General features: G+C 38.2%; 1 protein-coding gene across 1 annotated transcript in view; it reads left to right on the top strand.

The window, feature by feature from the left end:
- The window catches only part of FAM20C (FAM20C golgi associated secretory pathway kinase), a 113,763-nt gene that overhangs the window by 53,211 nt on the left and 39,861 nt on the right, over positions 1 to 20,691 (top strand). The gene's annotated exons all lie outside the window — the stretch shown is intronic.

The following is a 20,691-nucleotide window of genomic DNA, read 5'->3' as shown; positions in this document are numbered from 1 at the left end:
AAATTGCCCTACTAAGGCACCACAAAAAAAGGTTTTAATGGTATAATTGCAAATACATCTGAATGTAACTAGGGTAAGACTTTCCATGAGGTTGTGGTGCTGTTTCCACTTCTTCATGCCAGTGTACTGCTGCCTGGGGGGGGGGGCACTACAGGTAGCTTCCTCCAACTGCAGCCCCATACAGAATAAAAAGATGTGACACTGAGTGATACAATTCTGCTCACTGACATCAGCTGGTAAATGTGCAGGTGCTGGTCCTTTAAGAACCAGGACTGCAGTCCAAGTCACTAAGCGGCTGGCAAAGCGTCAAGGGCCATTAGCCACATGGGATAGCTCAATCCGCAGGCATGTCTGAATCTGTCCCAACTCGTACTACATACAACCGTATACTACCCGACCTTCTCTAGCCATGCCATCACTGGCATCTATGGTATTTATTACTAGCAATCATCATCACTGGGCCTTGAAATGTTTAGCATCTCTGTTGGTACCATTGACCCCCCAAATGTTGCTTCCACTGTACCTCACTATAGCACATTACTTTGCCTTTTTTTTTTCTTTACAACCCCAGACATACAGTAATTATATTTTAATTTATGTTATGAATGCTGAATCAGCACAGGTTGAACTTCATTCTGAGGCTTTTTAGATCACTTATACTTTACCATTGAAATGGAATTAATTTAAAACACTCTTGGGAGATCTCTCCTCTGAGATCTTTGCTATGTGACTGCCGAGAGCAAGACAGCCTCTCCAGGGAACATCAACTGGCTGAGCTTTGATTCTTCTGTCCATGCCCAAAAGAGACTCAATTCATTAAATACCAGTTACAGATAAATGGTTTTATGTAACTTTTTTTTTGTTTTTTATTTCAGTCGATCAGGAAAAATTAAAAAAACTGTCAAGGGAAATCTAGTATAAGGTATTTGTAAAGCCTCATTACAGAAAATGATGGGAAATCCAAATATATGTGCAAAAGCTGACAACTCTTATATAACTAGTATATATATGAATATTCCTTTGGCTTCTACCAGGGAGGTTCTGAGATTTGACTTCTGTTGGATCTGAAAGGGAAGTGATTGACAATCTAGGTAATTACAAAGGAAGGGGCAGGTTCAGAGGGCTGGCTACCACTACAGGACAATCAGTAGACTGGCAGCAAATTGTAAGGTAGAAAGCAGTAGTATCCAGAAAAACAAGACTTCAAAAAGACAAAAAAGTATGTAAATAATTATGCTGCAGTGGAAAATATGCCAACACCTTAAAAAGCCTTCTAGAGTGTAGGTGCATTTTAAAGTATATGTATAGTAAAAACTATTTTTCCTGTCTTCAAGAGAGAAGGCATGGGCTGAACTCCCTGTAAGTTCACTGTGTTATATTGAGGGAGTTACCTTCTTGTCCATGAAACGCAACAGAAATTTAAATTAAATCTCTACAAAACAAAAGAGAATTCCCCTGTATTTTTCACCAGAACAGATTTGGGAATTTTTTCCATCACCGGATGATCTGGTAGCACCCCTAAAATGTTGGACCTACCAAACCCATTTGTGTTTTAATAACATTGACCACCTATATATAAATATCTTAGCATTACTTACTCTATCCATAATAAATAGACAAAAACCTTCAAACACCCAAACCATGGAGTTGAAAAAAAGCAGGGAGTTTCAGTGGTGCTGATCACCCCCATATTTTGGGTGTTTGAAGGTTTCTGTCTATTTGTTACTTGTGGGAGGTGGTCTACCTAGCTAAAGTTTTTTTATATATTGGGACTTATTTTTTTATAATATAAATGTCATCCAAAATATAAAAAGGGTTTGGCTATACATACAACCTAAAAAAAGTAGCAGCAGTGCTCTCACACCATACCATAGGATCCTACCTTTACCTTAAGACCCTAAAGTTATTTGTATTTCATCCATACTGGAATAAGTGAACCACAGCAATATCTGATTTATGCCAATCTAGTTATTAATGTATTATAATGCTCAAACTGTAATTTTCCCCTGCAGTTAATCACAGTTCCTATGTGACCTAGTTTGCAGTAAATATAGGAAGTGATTCTGGGTGGTTTCTATGGTCTGCCATGACATCACCATTCTTTACACCATTAAATAAGCATGTTGATGCTACGCATCAGTGTAGCCTAGCACATAACACATATATGCATTTTACAGGATTACCCAGGCATTTCATAGAACTGCATTTACAACCTTATAATGAGACTCATCAGACCATAGTTACTTCATTGTTTAAAATTGTAAAATACACTTTATTTCCTAACTACAGTGTTGTCCTCCCATTGCAACATTCACTTTTCTTCTTCCTTAAGGTAATATATAGGGTAACTGAGAAGGGCCATGTGCCCAAACTATTCAGTAACATGCTCTGTGAAAATAATGGACACCTATTGTTACTATGGAAGTGCAGTAACAAACATACATTTCCTCGTTCTCATGTGCCAGGAAAATCACTTCTTTCATTTCACTCCACAATATATAGTGCTATGTAGAACATAAAACTAATCCAGCATCAAATATATGCATCAATATTACAGGCATCTGGCGCCCGGCTCTGAAAATAGAAATTCTGTCCTTACGGCAGGAAGGACGATAGAAATGTGGAGAATTTCACAGCCGAAGTTGTGGAATTCAAATCTTAATGTATATATGTTTTAAAGCAAGATGGTGGCATTATTGTAGAAAGAAATGGTTTTTAATTGTACTATGTTTATTTTGAGTAAAGCCGATTTCCATTTTAGGACACCTATATGTATTAGAAATCACTGATTATAATATGAAATGTAAAGAATAAACTTTGCTGAACAGTTTTATTTTAGTTTTCTGTTCATTTGGCTTTGTACTAAATTCTAAGTTTTAAAGTAAAGTAAGCAAATAAAACACCATCTACGTATGAGTACTACCAGAAGATGGTCCCACTATGGTCAAGTCTATGGTCTGAGTTGACATAACAGTGCCAGTTATTGGTCTTATTACTAGACCCATCATCTGATATGATGATATATATTAAAGGACATTATATACCATTTAAATGAACAAATGTTAATATTATTTATTTTGTTCCCAGATACTTAAAGTTATTCCATGAAGGAACCTTACTAGCGATGGTTAAAACCTCCAAACTCCCTAGTTGCCAGTTTTCTTAAGAGCCCCTTTCTCCTTGAACAGTTGAATAAATACAAATGATACAACTATAGGAGTTAACTGTAATCTTTAAATAAGGAGAAAGCAGATTTTATAGAACCCTGTGGATTTTTACAACCATCTCACTACAAAAGCACTTTGCTACCCAACATCCATCACCTGCTCCTGAAGGACATCTATTGTGTTTATTTTTTTTTTAATCTCCTGAATTTGCTCATTTTTTTACCTTGGCTGGGAAAAGGCAAAAGAGAAGCCTGACTGATAAAAAACCCAAGGTGACATTCTCCCGGCCAGCTATTATAATGAAAAATATATTTACTCATATACCTTCACATTTGGTCTCATTTTGCATTTTTATACTTGCAAAAATATTCTACTCCTTCAGAGTTATACACTGCCAAGATGCTCTCTCGCTGAAAAGATGGAATGAAATTGCTCTTGTGTGTTATACTAAATTGATTTTGTGTAGATCATAAAATTCTCAGGGCCGTTACAGAATGTTCTCTTATCGGTTACAATGTGCAAGATTTAGCACCGACCGTTAAATATATTCCTGGTTGTTTGACCTGTGCCCGCTTGAATATAATTGGTAATTATCAATGTAGTCTACCATTATAGCACTGAATATTGCAGAAACACCTGCCTTCTTTCTGCGCTTCTAAATTCCAAGCCAACAGGCAAATGAAAACCTCATTACTATTTTATGACATATTGAGAATGGGCCATGACCACTTTCCCGTAGATGAAAATGTTCACTTAGGTTTATTAGCTTGTGGTTCTTCTTTTAAACCCCGTCGGTTTCAGCCAAGCGAGTTTTTAAATCATTTATCGTTTTATGGTGAGGCCGAGTCATAAGTGAAAATAAACAGGCATTTGGTGGAAGGTGCACTAAGCCAAGAGTTTTAAAGTCGCTTATACGGCCAGTGGTGTATTCTCTGTAACGCATACATCTGTTTTAGTAATTTTATATACATGTGATATAATTCTTTAATTTTTTTTAGTGGGATAGCTTTTTTCAAAGAGTATTTTGATATTGCAATTTGATTATTTTAATGGCCTTCCTAAAACTAGATGAAAGTGAATGTGAACTGAAATTAAAAAATACCCTATGCTGTGTTTACATATTGCATGTATTCCTTGGTGGTGGGCCCTGTATTTCTCCTTTCTTAAGACTGGTGGTCTTCCCAGCTGTAGGCATCCTGGATCATTTCTGTGTAAGAGCTGCCAACGTTGCATGATCTCTGCTTAAAGCTCAGCAACATTTTCAAAATCTCCCTGCAGGTTTCATACATTGGTTTACAGACTTTGTTAACCTATATAGAATGCTGACAATGCTGGACTTTCCAACGTGTTTTCCAAGACATTGGCCTGTTTTTTTAAAGCTCTCCAAGGCCGGAGAGGAGACACTTTCATCAGTGAAGCTGGGTTATCCAGCAAACCTAGAATAACTCTGGTTCAGATTTCAAAATATTCGTTAGCAAATAGTAAATTACTTTGAAGAAATCCAATCCAGGTTTGCTGGATCACCCAGCTTCACTAATGAAAGTGTATCTTCTTCAGCCTTAGAGAGATTTAATAAATCAGGGCTATTGTATTGGATGATTCTGTATTTATTGTTTTAAACTCAGAATTGCCATAGAGCATAAAGCAGGCACAAAGGACACAATATTATTAAATACCGGTTGTATGCGCTTTAATGACGATGATTTACCCTCCGCAAATGCTTTGTGAAAGGGACTTTGTTTGAAAATGTGGCCCATGTTGTTCATGGAAATACTTGTGTTTTGCAATTTATACCTCAGTAAACATGCCTATTGTTTTAGTAGGCGAGGTTGTTAAAAATTATGGTTCTCAGGGAGTGTGGTCACACAGTGGGCAGGAACTGTTTTTTTTTTTTCGGGAAGTGTGGTTGCAGGACATAGGAGCTAATGTTTTCAGAAGGTGTGGTTGTACATAAAGTATTGTTGTATGGTATCACACCAAAAAAGATGGTACATATTAAAGTATAGCACACACATTACACACAAACAATATTCTGTATGAATATGCACTGTATGTTGCTTTTGGTTTGCATTGCAGCGAGGGGCAAATTTGGTTGGTGACAGGTGTTTGCTATGCCATTTACCATGTCTAACAAACATACGAGTTATGAATGGTATAACTGGTGTACATTTTGGATGGTGACTATATATATGATGGCTCAGATCTTATTGTCTGATGTCCCCGCTATATATGTAGAATATTCTATATACAGTAGAACCTCGGTTATCCAGCACCCACGGGGAATGGCCGATTTCGTGTAGTTTCCGGTTAACAGAGGTTCATTCATTTTTCCTTTTTTCAGCATACGACTTAAATGGGGAGACTTGTCCCCATTCACCTCTAGTGCTGAATGGCTGAGAAAAGGGAAACCTAGATGACACTTGAGCCATCATTAGGGTTTCCCTTTCCTTGGCCAATTAAGGAGCAGAGCTCCGCTCTCCTGACAGCTCCGCTCTCCTGATTGCCCCCGCAGCCATAGTGGAGCTGTGGTATGTGAATGCAGAGCACATGCCACAGCTCTGCTAGGGCTGCAGAACCAATTAAGAAAGCAGAGTTGTCCGGTGCCGGTTATCTGAATTTTTCGGCTATCTGAGTTCCGGTTAACCGGGGTTCTACTGTAGCTTTTGGGGCATATCTATTTTCCTTTATGGTGCATGCTGTATGGCTCTGTTATTCATGCATAGACCTTATTTACTGCTTTATATTTCATTTTACACACAGCCCAGGTGCTAGTTTCAGCTGCTAGCTATTAAATACTTTAGACACAGGAAATATGAAACTGAACCCAACCCTCCAGACAAGTATAGATTTATCTGTCCAAGTCCTGCATTTTTTCCTGCGCGTCATATAGAGCTGAAGCAGCTGTCCACTTTAGAAGGAATTAGTATATTCCTTCTACTTGATTTTATATTGTAGTCGGTGAGATTATCTGATACATTCCTTTTTAATTCCTCCTCAACCTGTTGTGAAACCACAAATGTACTGTTTTCCTTCCTTGGCTTTTTAGAAGGTGCTTGGCAACTTGTAAACTCTGATGAAATAGAGCGAAGTAAAGGAAAGCATATTCAAAGACACATTTGCATCTGCATTAATTTGCAAATTATATTGGAGGAGGATATATTGTATTAAGTATTATATGCTTGTCTTGCCAGCTTGGTAATCAAATAGTGGGATGTATGAGTCTGTGGTTTGAGTTTGAATTTATTGGAAAAATACCAGTTATTGCCCTGCAATTTGCTTTAGGATCATTGTGTATAGTGTCTCAGTGGGCCAATATATGTGGTAGAGCCCTAGGGCCTTGGCCTAGGGCTGCAGACTGTAAGGTTAGTAATATGGCCCCTTTTGTTTAAATGCTGCAGCTTGTGGTATATCAAACCATCGTAAAATTGACATTAGTGGTCAATAGGAATGTGCCTCCCAGAGTTTGCCAGTGCTCATTGCTCAAGGAGCTTTCCTTGTAAGCAGAATTGCTTTTAAACTTTTAGAATTAAGGGCAGCACTGATAGGGAGTGCACCTAGTAAGGTTGCAATTTACAAAGAACCCAGACATTGGGCCTGATTTATTAAAGCTCCACGACTGGAGAGAATCCAGCAAACCAGGAATGGATCTGGTCCAGGATTGAAAACATTTCCTTGCAAATAACTTTTATGAAATCCATTCCAAGTTTGCTGGATCACCCAGCTTCACTGCTGTGTATCCTCTCCAGCCGTGGAGAGCTTTATTAAATTAGAGTTTATTACTCTACAAAGAAAGCACCTTTTATTACAATTCACAGATTTTGTCAAATCTATGCTTTTTGTAAAACAGTTGCATTCAATTGTTTTTAAATATCTCTACTTTCATTTCCCTTTCACAGATAATGATATCCCTTTAGATTGATTTTTTTTTAGGTGAACGTGCAATTGTTTTTATTTTGTGCAGAGTTCTTTGCCCTGCTCAAGATGACATTTACATGATCCATTTGTCTTCATTAAAATCCGCGGTGCCATTATAAGTTCATTTTATCAATTTAATTGAATAGAGAATTAGTTCTAGACGTTTTCACTCAAAGATTGAGAGCCGCTCTAAGGATCTTTATTTTTTTTATGTCTACTCCTCTGCCATGTCAAGTCCATGAAATCTGTCATCTTTCCCGTTCAATCTCCGGGGGCTCTGTGCTTATTTGCTGCTTCTTCTACTTGAACATCAAAGTTGTAAAAAAAAGGAGAGGAACCTTTTTTTGAGAAGTGTCTAAAAACACACAAGAACTAGCTTATACTGCAGGTTTCTTTGGGGACACATTTCAATACCAAAGTTAGGCAAGGCACTTTAATATTAGTCATTGTACAGTTTTAAAGAGGGATACCCCTCAGGATTAAGTTGTTTTATGCATGCTGTCGCTGGATGACAGTTTATTTTAAACAGACCATTTGACATTTTATATATTCTGTGGGGGTATAATCTGATACAGCATTTGAGCACATAGTAGAGAAGTGTTATATAACACGCATGGTCTACCTTCTATACTTCTTGCTGTTACAGGTCCCCGGGGAACCCGAGCTTTGGCAGCATAAAAAAAGCATTTTTCAACCACTGATCCCTACTCCTTACATCCTATAGTAGAGCTGTCAATCTCCAATCCATTTCTGTATTGCACCTCTCTGTTATAAGGGATGGAAGGGTTTATTTAGAAGTGCAAATGTCATTGACAACAGAAAGTTAATCAAGCTGCATTGTGTAGTGGCATTTCTACATATGTTTGTGTGATATTTTTGTACATCTTTTGTCATTATACAGAAGCAGCATGTAAGTGGCATGCAATCCTGAAGCAACCAACCATTTATTTATTTTCTGCTTGATTGATCTAGCTAATTACTGATTGGCTTCTCTGGTTTCTTGCTTAGATGTATTATTTGCACTCTGGATTGAGAGCTTTTCACACTTCTCATTATGTAGGCTGTTTCCTACTGTAAGGTGAGAACCCTTGTGATATGGTCCAGGGGCCAAGAAAAAATAATGAGGTTGACTTACTAAAGGAATATGGACTGTTCACTTAGCATAGGAAGTTAGAACACCCAAGGTACAGAATACTGATTACTGCATTAAAGAGGAAGTAAACCGAAAACAGCCATAAAAAAATACACTTACCTACAGTCCCCCAATCCTGGAGCCGATGCTCCGGGCTTAGCCATCTTCATCTCTTCTTCCGAGTACTTTATCCTACATCACCCGACCCAGGCGCGAGATTGGGTGACGTAGGATGAAAAAAAAACTTGCCAATCTCACTGCGTATGCGTGAGATTGGCAAATTTTTTCTTTGCGCGAAAAGGCTCCTTCTACGCATGCCCGAGCACCACCCAAGAGCCTCCCGGGATACCTATGTGCCTTTGCACTCCAGAATTAGGGGGCTGTGCTGCACCTTTTTTTTGTAAAAAAAAGGGTGTTGCACTATATAAAAAAAAAAAAAAAAACAGAATTTTGACTTAACATAAAAGGGTTGTCTACCTGAGTTTAGGTACGCTTTAAATCCTGTATTTTTTTTAGTTTCTTTGCTTGTGTTATTTTGTGCAAACTGTGATTGACTACATTGACTAAGCTAAGTGAGAATTACCAGTGCAAAGTAAAGGTGGTTATATTACCTTTCAGTTGTTTTTCCTCAAAGGCAGCTAATGTGGAATTGCGATATAAACTGCAGACATTTATTAACTGTTCTATTAGACATTTACTAACTCAGTTTATTAAATAAAAGTTGCAGTGTAAGTTGTATTGTTGCTGGAAGTTATTGCAAAGAATTAAATGAAAGTCAGGTGTGTGTTACTGCTGAGGAAGCTGCAGGCTGTGTTGAACAATTAATAGTATGACTTTTCCCTAAAGACAGCACTTTAGCTCTGAACAAAATGAGGTCAATAGCAAGTAGAAAGTTAATGTACTGCACAATATAAGTGCACTAGAGCAGGATGGAAATTTTAAGCATGGGTTATTAAAGTCAGACCAATAATGGAAGCACTGCTGGTACTGCATTGTAGAATGACTGATGGGAGCTCTTAAAGGGCAGCACCACATGGATACTTTTATCTCATATAGAGTGGCATGATTTCCCACCAGTGATTTATTTCCCTTCTCCCTGGGTCATAGTTAAGGTATCACTCTTTGCATATGGATTCCCCAATTATTTGTTAATTTTATTGAGGAATACTCTGCAAAGACCGTGAGGGGGAGTCTGTAATCTCTTTAGCGCTTAGAGGAAGCTGTACTCCCAGGTTAGGATATCTTGTACCAGGAATCTATAAACCAGCAATTAGCTTGTCAGTAGTCCAAGACTGAAATATCACTTTTGGGTGCAGTTGTCTTTAGATTCCTAGAAGGGGAAGGAAAATGCAGGTACTTATTAGATACATCTAGAATATTTAGGCACAGTGGGGAACATTTAAAAAGAAAATCAGTAGCACAGTTTACATTAGTCTGTCTATAAGTTAGCTCTCTCTAGGACAAGTTTATATTGTATTTGTGACCCCTTGCACCTGGAAGCTTGGCAGCAAATTGCAAGAGTTTGCAAAACTCTGAGACAGATTTTTACCCTTAATACATATAAAATTGGGAGGTGGTCTGGTTTCAATTTTCAAGCTGTAAATTTGGTTGCATAAAGCACTGAGTGCAGGGGTCAGGCATGTGTACTGCACAGAGTGCAGGGATCAGAAATATATATAGCACACAATGCAGAGGCAGATGAGAAATGAGTCACATTACCCTAACTGGTGGATGCAAGCAGTGGCAGACGTGGCCAACACTTGCCCTCATGTAGATCTGACTCAACTTGTCTGCCTTGGTGGCTTTATGTTATACTGCACCAATACCTAAAAATGTATTTTTTTATTAGTATGGCCTAATATTGTCCATCTCCTACTCTTAGCCTCTTTTTCTTTATATTTAATCGTGTACACAAACATCTTATTCTTGCCAACGGTCACAGCATATTCATAGTCTTAGAAAACCATGCACCTGCGAGAAGGGCCTAAAAGTGCAGGGAACCAAAAGCTGTGTAGATACACAGTGATTTATTCCTGAAGATTTAGGAAATATCTATGGATAATATAAATGAGCCTTTACATGATTTTAATGAAAGCAATTAGAATACTGTAACTGCATTTTAGGTGGAGAGATGGCAGAGGACCTCTTCATAATCTTCCTATAATCTCCCCAAAATATAGTAACATAAAGTAATTTCTCTACAGCTCTGCTTGGAAAAGTGATATATAGGACCTGATTTAATAAAGCTCTCTAAGACTGGAGTGGATACACTTTCATAAGTTTGCTGGGTGATCCAGCAAACCAGGAATGGATCTATTCCAGGATTGAAAACATTTGCTAGCAAAAAGCAAATTACTTTTAAGATATCCATGCCAGGTTTGCTTTACTGATGAAAATGTATCTTCTCCAGCCTTTGAGAGCCTTAATAAATCAGGCTCATAGGCAGAACGTACCAATTACCTGCTTTGTTATTGTGCAGTCTGACATGATCAGTTTTCAGAAAGTTAGTCCTGGGACTGGTACTGCCAAGCATAAATCCTTCAACAAACCCAAGGAAGAGGTAAATATTTGTCACCACTCAATACTGCTACAACCCTTATCTGCAAATCTAAGGAACATTTATATTTAGCATTAGCCTGTCCTAAAATAAAAGCTTGTAGACTTGCAAAAGTCAAAAGGGATTGCAAGAATGATCATTATCCATGTGAATACTGGGGCTGAAATATATGCTCCCGAGACATTAAGAAAAGAGAAAATTCATACTTTCAAACTTTTTTTCAGCTTTAATATGTTAATAATTCTTTTATCCTCCAGTGAATAACTTGATTTGCATGAATATATTACACTGCACAGTCCACAAGAGCACTCAAGAAGCTTTTAAACTGTGAGGTACAATGATCTGTGCCAGGCAGAGGATTCTCGTAGGAAATGTAGTGCCGTCTGACAGCAGAAATGAGAGAATAAAGAGTGCATGGTCGACTTTAACAAAGGAACTATTGTAAAAGATTGCATCAAATCTATATTATTTTATTTAGCAACCATTGTTCTATAAAAAAAAGCTGTCAGTGACTAGTATATTATATGCTGTGAGAATTACTTTTCATTGTATATGTATATGTAAACCCTGTTACCAAAATTGCATATAAGTTTTCCATGTTAATGAAGTTTCAAAAGACTATTTTTCATTTTTTTAAATAAAAGAATATAATTCATAGTGACTGTGCAAATAAGACCTTGTTCAGGCGTTTCCTATTATAGAATGACAGTGCTTTGTCCTTTACCCCAAATTGTGCCCCATTGTGTCTTATGGCAGCCGATTAAAGTACATAGTGCTTCGGCATACCAAATGCCATATAGGTAGAATCAATTGTAAGCATTTGGGGTTCTTTTTAACCCCTTATTACTAGAATACTGTTTTTTGTTGTTCCAAGGTATCATGCTCAACAAACATTTGAGACAGTCAGTTGATGGAGTCTGGATGGTGCTAACATAATGTTATGTCTGCAGTGCTAATGTAACAGAAGCCCATTCCTGCAGTTAGACAAGGTGGGAAGATGCCTCTGTATCCTGTTTCCGCAACTACAAAAAACCCACAGCATCTAACCCTATAATTATTACACTCACACACTGCAGAGAGGTAGACTTTATGCAAATAGTGTGCAGACATATACGGCTGTGTAAATAGAACTATTATAGGAGCTGGCTATTAGAAAGAAATTACTCAAAGACAAAGCCACTCAAATGCTTATAGCTAAACTCCAGGCACAAATGAATATAGCTTGCACTACATCCATTATTAACTTAAATATATTTATTTTTTAAAAGCACATACTGTGTATGCCTGACATTAAAGTGATGAAAAACCCTGGCAAATATGCAGATAACTCTCAAGGCTTCTTTAGCTTTGAGTTTTTTTTTTAAGGGATCTTGGTGGTTTTACCACTCAAACATGACTGTGACAAGGCAGAGACCCCTCATACAGTGCCCTCCCCTCATAAAAAAACCCTCAAACGACAACCCCACTCGAATGATGGTTAAATGGCCGAAAGGCCTTTAATTTTCTCAAAACAATTAAAAATAGATAAACATTTTCCATAAATAACCAAACAAATAAATAACCATAAATACCCAAATAGCAAATAATTAACATAAATAACAAATCACATAACAATACAAATACTTAAATAACACATTTTCCTATAACCTTGACTCGATGAACCCACTCTCCTGGTTACTGGTCCTCGAATGCCCCCTCTTCTATACCCCAAACTTATTTGGGTCTGCACCTCTGTGATATGTATGCTCCCAGCCACACCACAAGCTCAGGAACGATATCAGCAGACCTCGCAGCCCTTTTCAACCAAGACCCATCAACTACCATTAACCAAATTCCAGAGAGACCCATACCAAAGATGAGCCTCTCACCCCCACTGAAATAGACCAGAAAACCACCTTCCTTCGAGGACCTCACCGCAGCCACAAAGCTCAACCTAACTAAATCCCCACCATCACCCATATACTAGGGAGTGTGGGCGGGAAACTTTCTCCACTCTCCCCATCCTGCCATAGAATAATCCTCCCCTTCCGTTTCCCTCCCACGTTTCACTCCTCTTCCCCCACCCTCAACTACGTCACTCCCCTCACCCTCACTATGCTGCAAATTAGTTATTCCTAGCACTGCCTGCTCCCTACCCCTTCCCAGTCATGGAGGCCTTCCACTATTCTTTCACTACGTTCTCCGGCTCCAGGCCTCTCTTTCTTGCAAAAACAGTTAACATTGGACTGGATAGGTCCATTCTTTATCTTTCGATTGAAAGGCAGGAGGCAGCAACATTTTCTTGCAGTTTTCTGGACGCTCAGTGCTCCGCCATAGGTGGTTTACCACCATAGATCTGCTGCCTCCATAGGCCTGAATAGGAAATGTTTAAAAATGCCTAAAAACGCCCCCCTTTTCACAGTTAGAATCACTCTTGTCCCTGACAGCCATCAGCAAACCGAAGCAATCCCCGATGTGAACATTAATAACCAATGAGTTCTGGTGTTAAAGTATTAAATGGAAAGCATTTCCATTGGCTGATAGCTGACCTGGGTGGTTATGCCCCCTGGGGTAAATACAGTATATCTGCTATAGAATGCATACTGTTACATGATGGAAATGTATGGATGCCAACAGTGAAGTTTACATTTTTTAGGTTCCTAAAACTCCAAAAGAGTTTATCTGAGAGAGGGAGAAGCAGAACAAGGAACATGCTGATATCAGGAGAGAGCAGAATGAGAAGTAAATGAGGTCATTAGTCTTCAATGTCCCATTCAATGTCCAATTTCTGGCTGAGGAAGGAACAAGACTGAGAAAGAAGCAACCCAAAAATGTCTTCAGTTCCAGTTTTCCGTTTGAAGTGAATGTGAAGTTGTTGGTGCTTGTATTTTTTTAAGGCAATAGGATATTCTGTGTTTTAAATAGTTACTGGCAACATTTTTTTGTTTGCTCATGAGACCCCAGTCGCTAATATTATATCATACTTTCCCAGTCTTCAGAAATTTGTAGGAAAGGATGCTTCTAAAATTGCAGGGGCTTTCCAATGGGATAATTGATGAGTTCATTTTTAGAGCTCATGTAACATATCATATGAAATGCAATGAACATTAACTCTTGTGATACATGACCACATACAATATATTGGAATATATGCCTATCTGGTTGATTTTTTCTTTTTTTGTTTCTGTAAAAAATATTATTATGAATATTTCTATTTCCAATATTTCCCTTAAAACAGCCATTCTCAAAGAGGGTTCCTCCAATGGTTACCAGGGGTTCTTTGAACTGTGGCTTATTGACCAATTTGATGATGCTTGCATAATTTGGGGGCAAACACCACTTGCTAATGCCATCCTTATATTTATAGTTGTCTATAAAAGTGTTTTTTTTTTTTTGGCCACCACTGTAGAGGGGCATTTTTTCCATTGGCCACTATTTAGAGAGGCTTTTTCCGATTGACCCTCATCAAATAGTTTTAGGAAGAGTTTCCTGAGACCTGAAAGATTTTTAAGGGTTCCTCAAGTGTAAAAAGGTTGAAAAATGCTTCCTTAAAGAGATTCTCAAACAGAATTATTTCTTTTGGATGAAAAGTATTTAATCCTAGTAGACCAGACTCAATACTAGACTCAAAATAAAGATAAAAGCCATCCACGCTTGCCATCCATTCAAGTTTAAGCATGCAGTTTCAGGTTCACTTTGGGTACATATACCAGTGCTGTGCAAGGTAACCTTAGGGCTCGATTCCCCCCTCCATGATATTCCTCTTAGGCTTACCTAAGGGATTGTGTTGCCCTCTGCACAATACAAGTAACAACATTAGGCTATGTAAAAGTATTCAACACATCAGGCGTGGGCCAAAAGGGTAAGTGTAAATACCACCTTGATTACTAAAGTATGAAAAGTAATGTAGAATAGTATATATAGTATATAGTATTGTAAAGCTAACAAAGTATATAAGATGCCATTTATTGAACATCACTTCAGTTGCATTTGAAGATTGGAGTTGAATTGAACCCTGCACCTTCCAACACTGAAAAATCTATAATAATACAACTTACTCCTAAAATACTAGAAATATAGGGTACCATGGAAGGACCCTGGCTAAAGCTTATAACAATCAGGGGATCGAATGCCAAGATCCATTGACTGGAGTAAAAGTACATGACTGGTACAAGGTAAAGCCCCCTCATTCAGTGTCCGACCCTCCCTCCCCCCCAAAATCTTCCCCCCCTTACCGGATGACACACCACACAAATTGGTTAAAGGGCCGGTTAGGCCTTTTAAAAACAAACAAATTTAAATAATATATATTCAAAATAAATAACCATAAATAACAGTATTAAACACATCAACAATAATAACCATAAATAACAATACACAGATAATAATTCCTGGGTTACTGGTCCTCGAAGGCCCCCCATTTCATATCCCCCATACTATTTTGGGTCTGCACCGCTGTGATATGTATGCTCCCAGCCGCAATCCCCTAGCACCCGCAGCCCTTTTCCAACCCCAACAACTGAACCTTCCATAACCACAACAATTTCAGAGACTCCCAACCCAAAGATGGGTCTCTCACCCACAATGAAAATTATATAAACACAACCCCTTCCTCGAGGACCTCACCGCCAAACTCCTATGAAAAAACCACTAACCCTCTTAAAACCCAAAACAAGGGAGGGTGGATTGGCCTTCCTCTCTTTAAGTAGGTCTCAACCTCTTTTATTTCATTACTTTCCCATTCTCTTCCATCTACTGGTAACAAAGGAATGGTCAATGATTTTCAGATTATACATATGACCTCTATAGGCTTTCAGGTACACTGCAGGATTCCACCCAACCACAAAATATCAGTGACAGTAATATATAATTAAAGTATCAAGGATGTTCTGACTTGTAGAGTTATATTTTTGTCTGGATAAAGGGAGTCTGGTAATTGCTGCTCTTCCTCACTGTGGTTATGATGTCACTAGCAGTGGGCTTCAGCCAACGACCACAGAACACGGTCACAGCCCACTTGCCAGAAAAAAAGAGACACAACATATTTTCCTGGAGTCTATACTACTATAGACTTCTTTTTGATGATACTAATGTGTGCTTTTTATAGTTTTGTGGCTTTTAGCTTAGTATTCCTATTTTCATTTCCCACTTAAAAAATTACAAATTACAGCTGACATTTTTTGTTACTGGTGAAGTTGATGGATTGATTGAAGTTCCAATAACTATACCAAATAAGCAAGGCGAGAAAGTAGTCCATTGTGTTGGAAAGGTGGAATCCTTACTGGTGCTGTTATTCCTCCATGACATGATTTTACTATTCCTAAAATTAGTAGAAAGTCCCTTGAAATATACATAATTTTTATCAATAACAAAAGGATATGGAAATTATTATAAAACCACGTAAAAAGAAAGCACGGGTAATTTTCAAGGAGTACATAGTTTGTGCTATTTTTACAATATTTACCCTAAATCTAAGGTTTATTCTGCTTGTATTTTGTATTACCTTTTTCCCCACCTAATTTCAAAAAAACATTTTTAAATAAAACCTCTCCATTTATAATAATTTCTTTATTTTAAACCTAGTAATATGACCAATGTGTCAATGCAGACAGATCATTACTGGTGGGAGGGTTTGCACGGTGTTGTACATAGCTTTCTAGAAATGATAATAGCACCCTGCTTCAAAACGGCTTTTGCCCTAAACAATGATGGAAGCAATGGGCTGGCAAAAAAAAACATGCAAATAAAACAAATGCCTTGATGGGTGGATGTCAGGAGGAGTTTGCATGTAGATAATCCTAGATTGCTGAGCCTTCATGGTTTAAACCAGTGGTCCCCAACCTTCCGCCCACCACCCTGAGCCTGCGATGCATACAGGTAACATGGTCTGTTGCTCTGCGGTGCTTCCTCCCCAAGCGAGGTCCCCCGCTGTGGGGTGTACCTGCCAGAGCCTCGGACCACCACTGGTCTCCCTGCTCTTGCGGCCCAGCTGTCAGACGGCTGGGGGGTTGGGGACCCCTGGTTTAAAAAACAGAATCCAATATAAAAAAGGAAAAAGAGGGGTGGAAAGAACAACTTGTGTACAATTCCAGTGCTTAAACTGTGCTGGTATCGCTTAAAGTTCAGTACTACCTAACACAGTACGTTAAATTGAGTTCTGTGGCCCTCAGAACAATATTTTATTAGCTGCTTCAATCTCTGTGATTCTCATTTTTTTCTTGGCTCAGTTGATCTCTCTGTAGAATAAACAGGAAAGATTCTTCTCCAAGAACAGAAGATTTCAATAAAGCCAACTCTTCCACCTGCTGCAATCCCATGTGTTTGTCAGTTTACATGCCAAATGATGTATCTCTTGTATCACAAATCTGTTTAAGACAAACTGATCATTTACTCACGGTTGTAGCTTTTTATCTGTTTATAATTTACTTTCATCATCGTCAAGCTTTAAAAGGTTGGTTGTAGGTTTTTGCAGCGGACAGTAAACTTTTTCAGTTGACTGCATGGAGAAATTATGTTCCATTGCGGCAGATGTGAGATTAGATTAGCCGTGGTTGTTTTGGGATGATGTCACGTTTCAGAAAATTAAAATCTGTCCAAGTGTAGCCTAATAAGTGCAATAAACCAATAAACAATCCCTCATCTCTATTCACTTTTGCAGTGAAATCATTCTAAACCTGATTTTTATTTATGACAAAGTAATCACCAGTATATTAGTAATGTAACACATAAAAACATGTTCTGTTCCCATGTGCACCATGCCCCACTGTGGTGCTTTACAGAAGTTTTGAAGCTAGGCTGAGGTGCCACTAACAATGCAAATGGGCTTTAAATTACCGTTATGTATTCCTGGTGCATAAAAACAAAATTATTTCAGTTTTCTGTAGAAAGTGCCACAGCATGAGTAGAAGTAAGTACATGCGCAGTAAATGATACCCCTAGCAGCATGTTTCAAAGAACCCTTCTTCTCTGTGTAAAAGCCGTGGTCTCTCTGCTGGGGTGTGACATGGTCCCCTGCAGAATCAACCCTATATTTAATATTTTAAAATGATTATTCTCCCCATTGAATAGAGAGTTCCAGTTCTGGCTCAGCAGGGAACTTGTCAGGCTAGTGCTGAAGGACCACTGCTTTCTTTCCCTAAAGAACATTTAATTTTAGCTATCCCATGAAACTGAAGTTTTATTTTGGACAAAATACTTGCTAAGGTTCTTACATTACTAAAAACTTCAGCTTTCCTAGTACAGTACAGGGGTTTGTTCGGTGTGGGAAAACAGTGTAAGGAAAACAGTTAATTCAAAGAGAAAGGGGTAAACTGAAAAAAATGTAAAAAGCAAGATCATTTCTATTTGTAACCAACTCGACCTTAATAGGGCTCAACCAACTCCAACAAATACACATTGTTTTAAAAAAAACAGCATGCTTCATAGAACCCTTGGCTTTCTTGACAGATCAATTGTGTGAGTAAGAAGAACTTGGTGTTTTTTTCTGGGAGAATTTAAAAAAAGATCAAATGAAACTTGAAATCTTGCAAACTTATAATATAAACTGTAATTTTATGCCTGTGGTTGACATGCTATGACAAACACTAGTATATTAAACAGCTTGTGACCTTTCAGAGCCAATTAGGACTCAGTGGTATATGTTGGATAACTGCATGGTGCTGCAAAAAAAGGCTTAAAGTGATCTGTCACTAAATTAAAATTGTACAATAGGGAGCTCCCTGCAAAGATGACATTGAATACTCTGCTGCCTATGCCTCCGGTCTCTGCGGTAGTAAAGAGAAATTGGCGGATGAAGATCGTGCAGAATCCACAGCTTCCCTGCTGTGCTCAGTGGATTAACCTTCCACCCCTAGTGACCTACGGGCCATAATAATAATGGGGAACCAGAAAATAACCTCTCCAAAGAGATTCATATTTTTCAGCATTCTCAACCCGTGGTTGAGTATTCCATTTCTGCTGAGAAGGTGAGTATTACATGTCTGCTTTACTGGTAGCTCCTTAGTGTACAGTTTTATTTGCAAAAGGTTTCCTTTAAATGAACTTTTGGAGATGTTTGGATGTTATACTCTCTTTGATTGTTTTGGTCCCTGACCCAGAACAAGCATGCTACGGTCAGAAGTCCTAACTTGCATACTTGTGTGGCAGTCAGTTTATTGATGCTAGAGGGCTGGTAAGAAGTGAAGTGAAGCAGCTGACAATAGGAAACTTCCCACTTCCATGTTTTTCTAATAGTCTCCCTTTACCAGCCAACTCCACACAGACACACAATAGCAGAACATGGCATGGTTAGGTACAAAAAGAGAAAAGATTGGCTATACGCAGGCCAAAGTAACCACTGACAACTAGTCCTTTGCCCTATTTCTGGCCAATTTTGGGCACAGCTTCGAAGTTCATTTCTGCTTTAAAAAGCAAGAGCCCTGAAAATGATTTATATCAAACTAGGATTTGTCAGATTTGTTTCCCTGCTGTAAAAAGATTACACATTGAGCTATGAAGTTTTAAGGGCCTGTGTGTTGAGTTTTTCAAAACCTACATTGCCACATGGTGTTTTGATGAATGAAGTCCAATGCACTACGACACCAAGAAATGTAGTGCAGCTGTGCATTTAAAAGCATAGCATGCGGGAACGTGTGGCAGTGTGTTTCCATTGATTGCTCAGCAATGCCCTAGTAATATGCATTTTAATCACCATAAAAAATGTGCACCAATTTATGGTATGTGCTTTGTAACACACTAATAGGAAAGAGCTCTGATTCATATATACATGTTTGGTTATCTCCTGTGCCTGCCTACAGTGTACGTGACAGGTCCCCTTTATTGAGTGACAGTGGATAAGTATATGGAATCTATTTCACAGTACAAGCTGTATTACATAGATAAACATTTCTTCCCACTCTGTTTTTCTTTTAAACAGCAGACTTGATAGCTAATGGAGGCTTCTTCGCTCACCGTCTAAATGATGTGAAAGAGCCTAAGCATGACTGCTATTGTTCCACACATGGCACTTATGCTGTTAGGAATAAACTAAACATTGCTTTTCCACCTCATGGATGCCTAATATTTATTAAAAGCAGAAATAGCTAACACGAAGTGGATTCATCTTGATAATGTTAGCTGTAAAACGCCTCATTGCATGGAAACAAAGTAGAGTACTAAAGGGTTTATGGAAATCACAAGTAGCAAAAAGAAAAAAAAACTCATTGCAATAATTTTTCTGAAAGCAGAAGGAGTAAGAAGTACATGAAATTATACAAGACTAAAAAAATGTCGTCCACATGACGGTGGCGTTTAGAGGCAGAGCACATGCCTCCCAGATCTTCCACCTTCATTTTTCTTTACCCTATCATTTATGTTATAAGTCCAAAACAATAGGATGACGAAAGGAGTAATTATCTGTACATCCCATGTAAGTTTCCAAGCCAAATCTCCCTTTCCCAAAGGTAAACAGGCATCATTTAACTAAAAAGCATCCTCCTTCTCTAACTCCAAAAGGCATGAAAACTATTCTCAATCTGAATTTAGTAACGTCTTCTCGTCTGCTGCTTGGGAACCAAGATTCAACATTTACTAAGATCTGACAATCTTAAAGACAGACTGGCACCACCTTTGCTAAACAATATAGCAAGAAAAGTATAAACTAGTTATAAATGCTCTTACTCAGCCCTTTTGTCAAATAGAGCATTGCCAAATGACTAGTTTACATATAGGAGTCCTATGTAATTATAGCTGCAGCTTTTATTGAAACATTTCATTTCACTGTGCAACTAGAGGGTGGAAACACCTTCCTTATCCTAAAACCTAGCCCTTGTGCTAGAAACTTTAAAAGTGATCCATAGCTATGGTCAACTGATCTGCTTTTGTTCTAGTTGCCTTTGTTCTTGTAAAACAGTATCAGCAATTAAAGAACTATTAAACAACTTAACTAATAACCAACAAGAACA

This window comes from Pyxicephalus adspersus, chromosome 7 (genome assembly GCF_032062135.1).
Source record: "Pyxicephalus adspersus chromosome 7, UCB_Pads_2.0, whole genome shotgun sequence".
NCBI classification, from domain to species: Eukaryota; Metazoa; Chordata; class Amphibia; order Anura; family Pyxicephalidae; genus Pyxicephalus; species Pyxicephalus adspersus.
The sequence above is the reverse complement of the archived record's forward strand: the minus strand, read 5'-3'. Positions and strand labels throughout refer to the sequence as shown.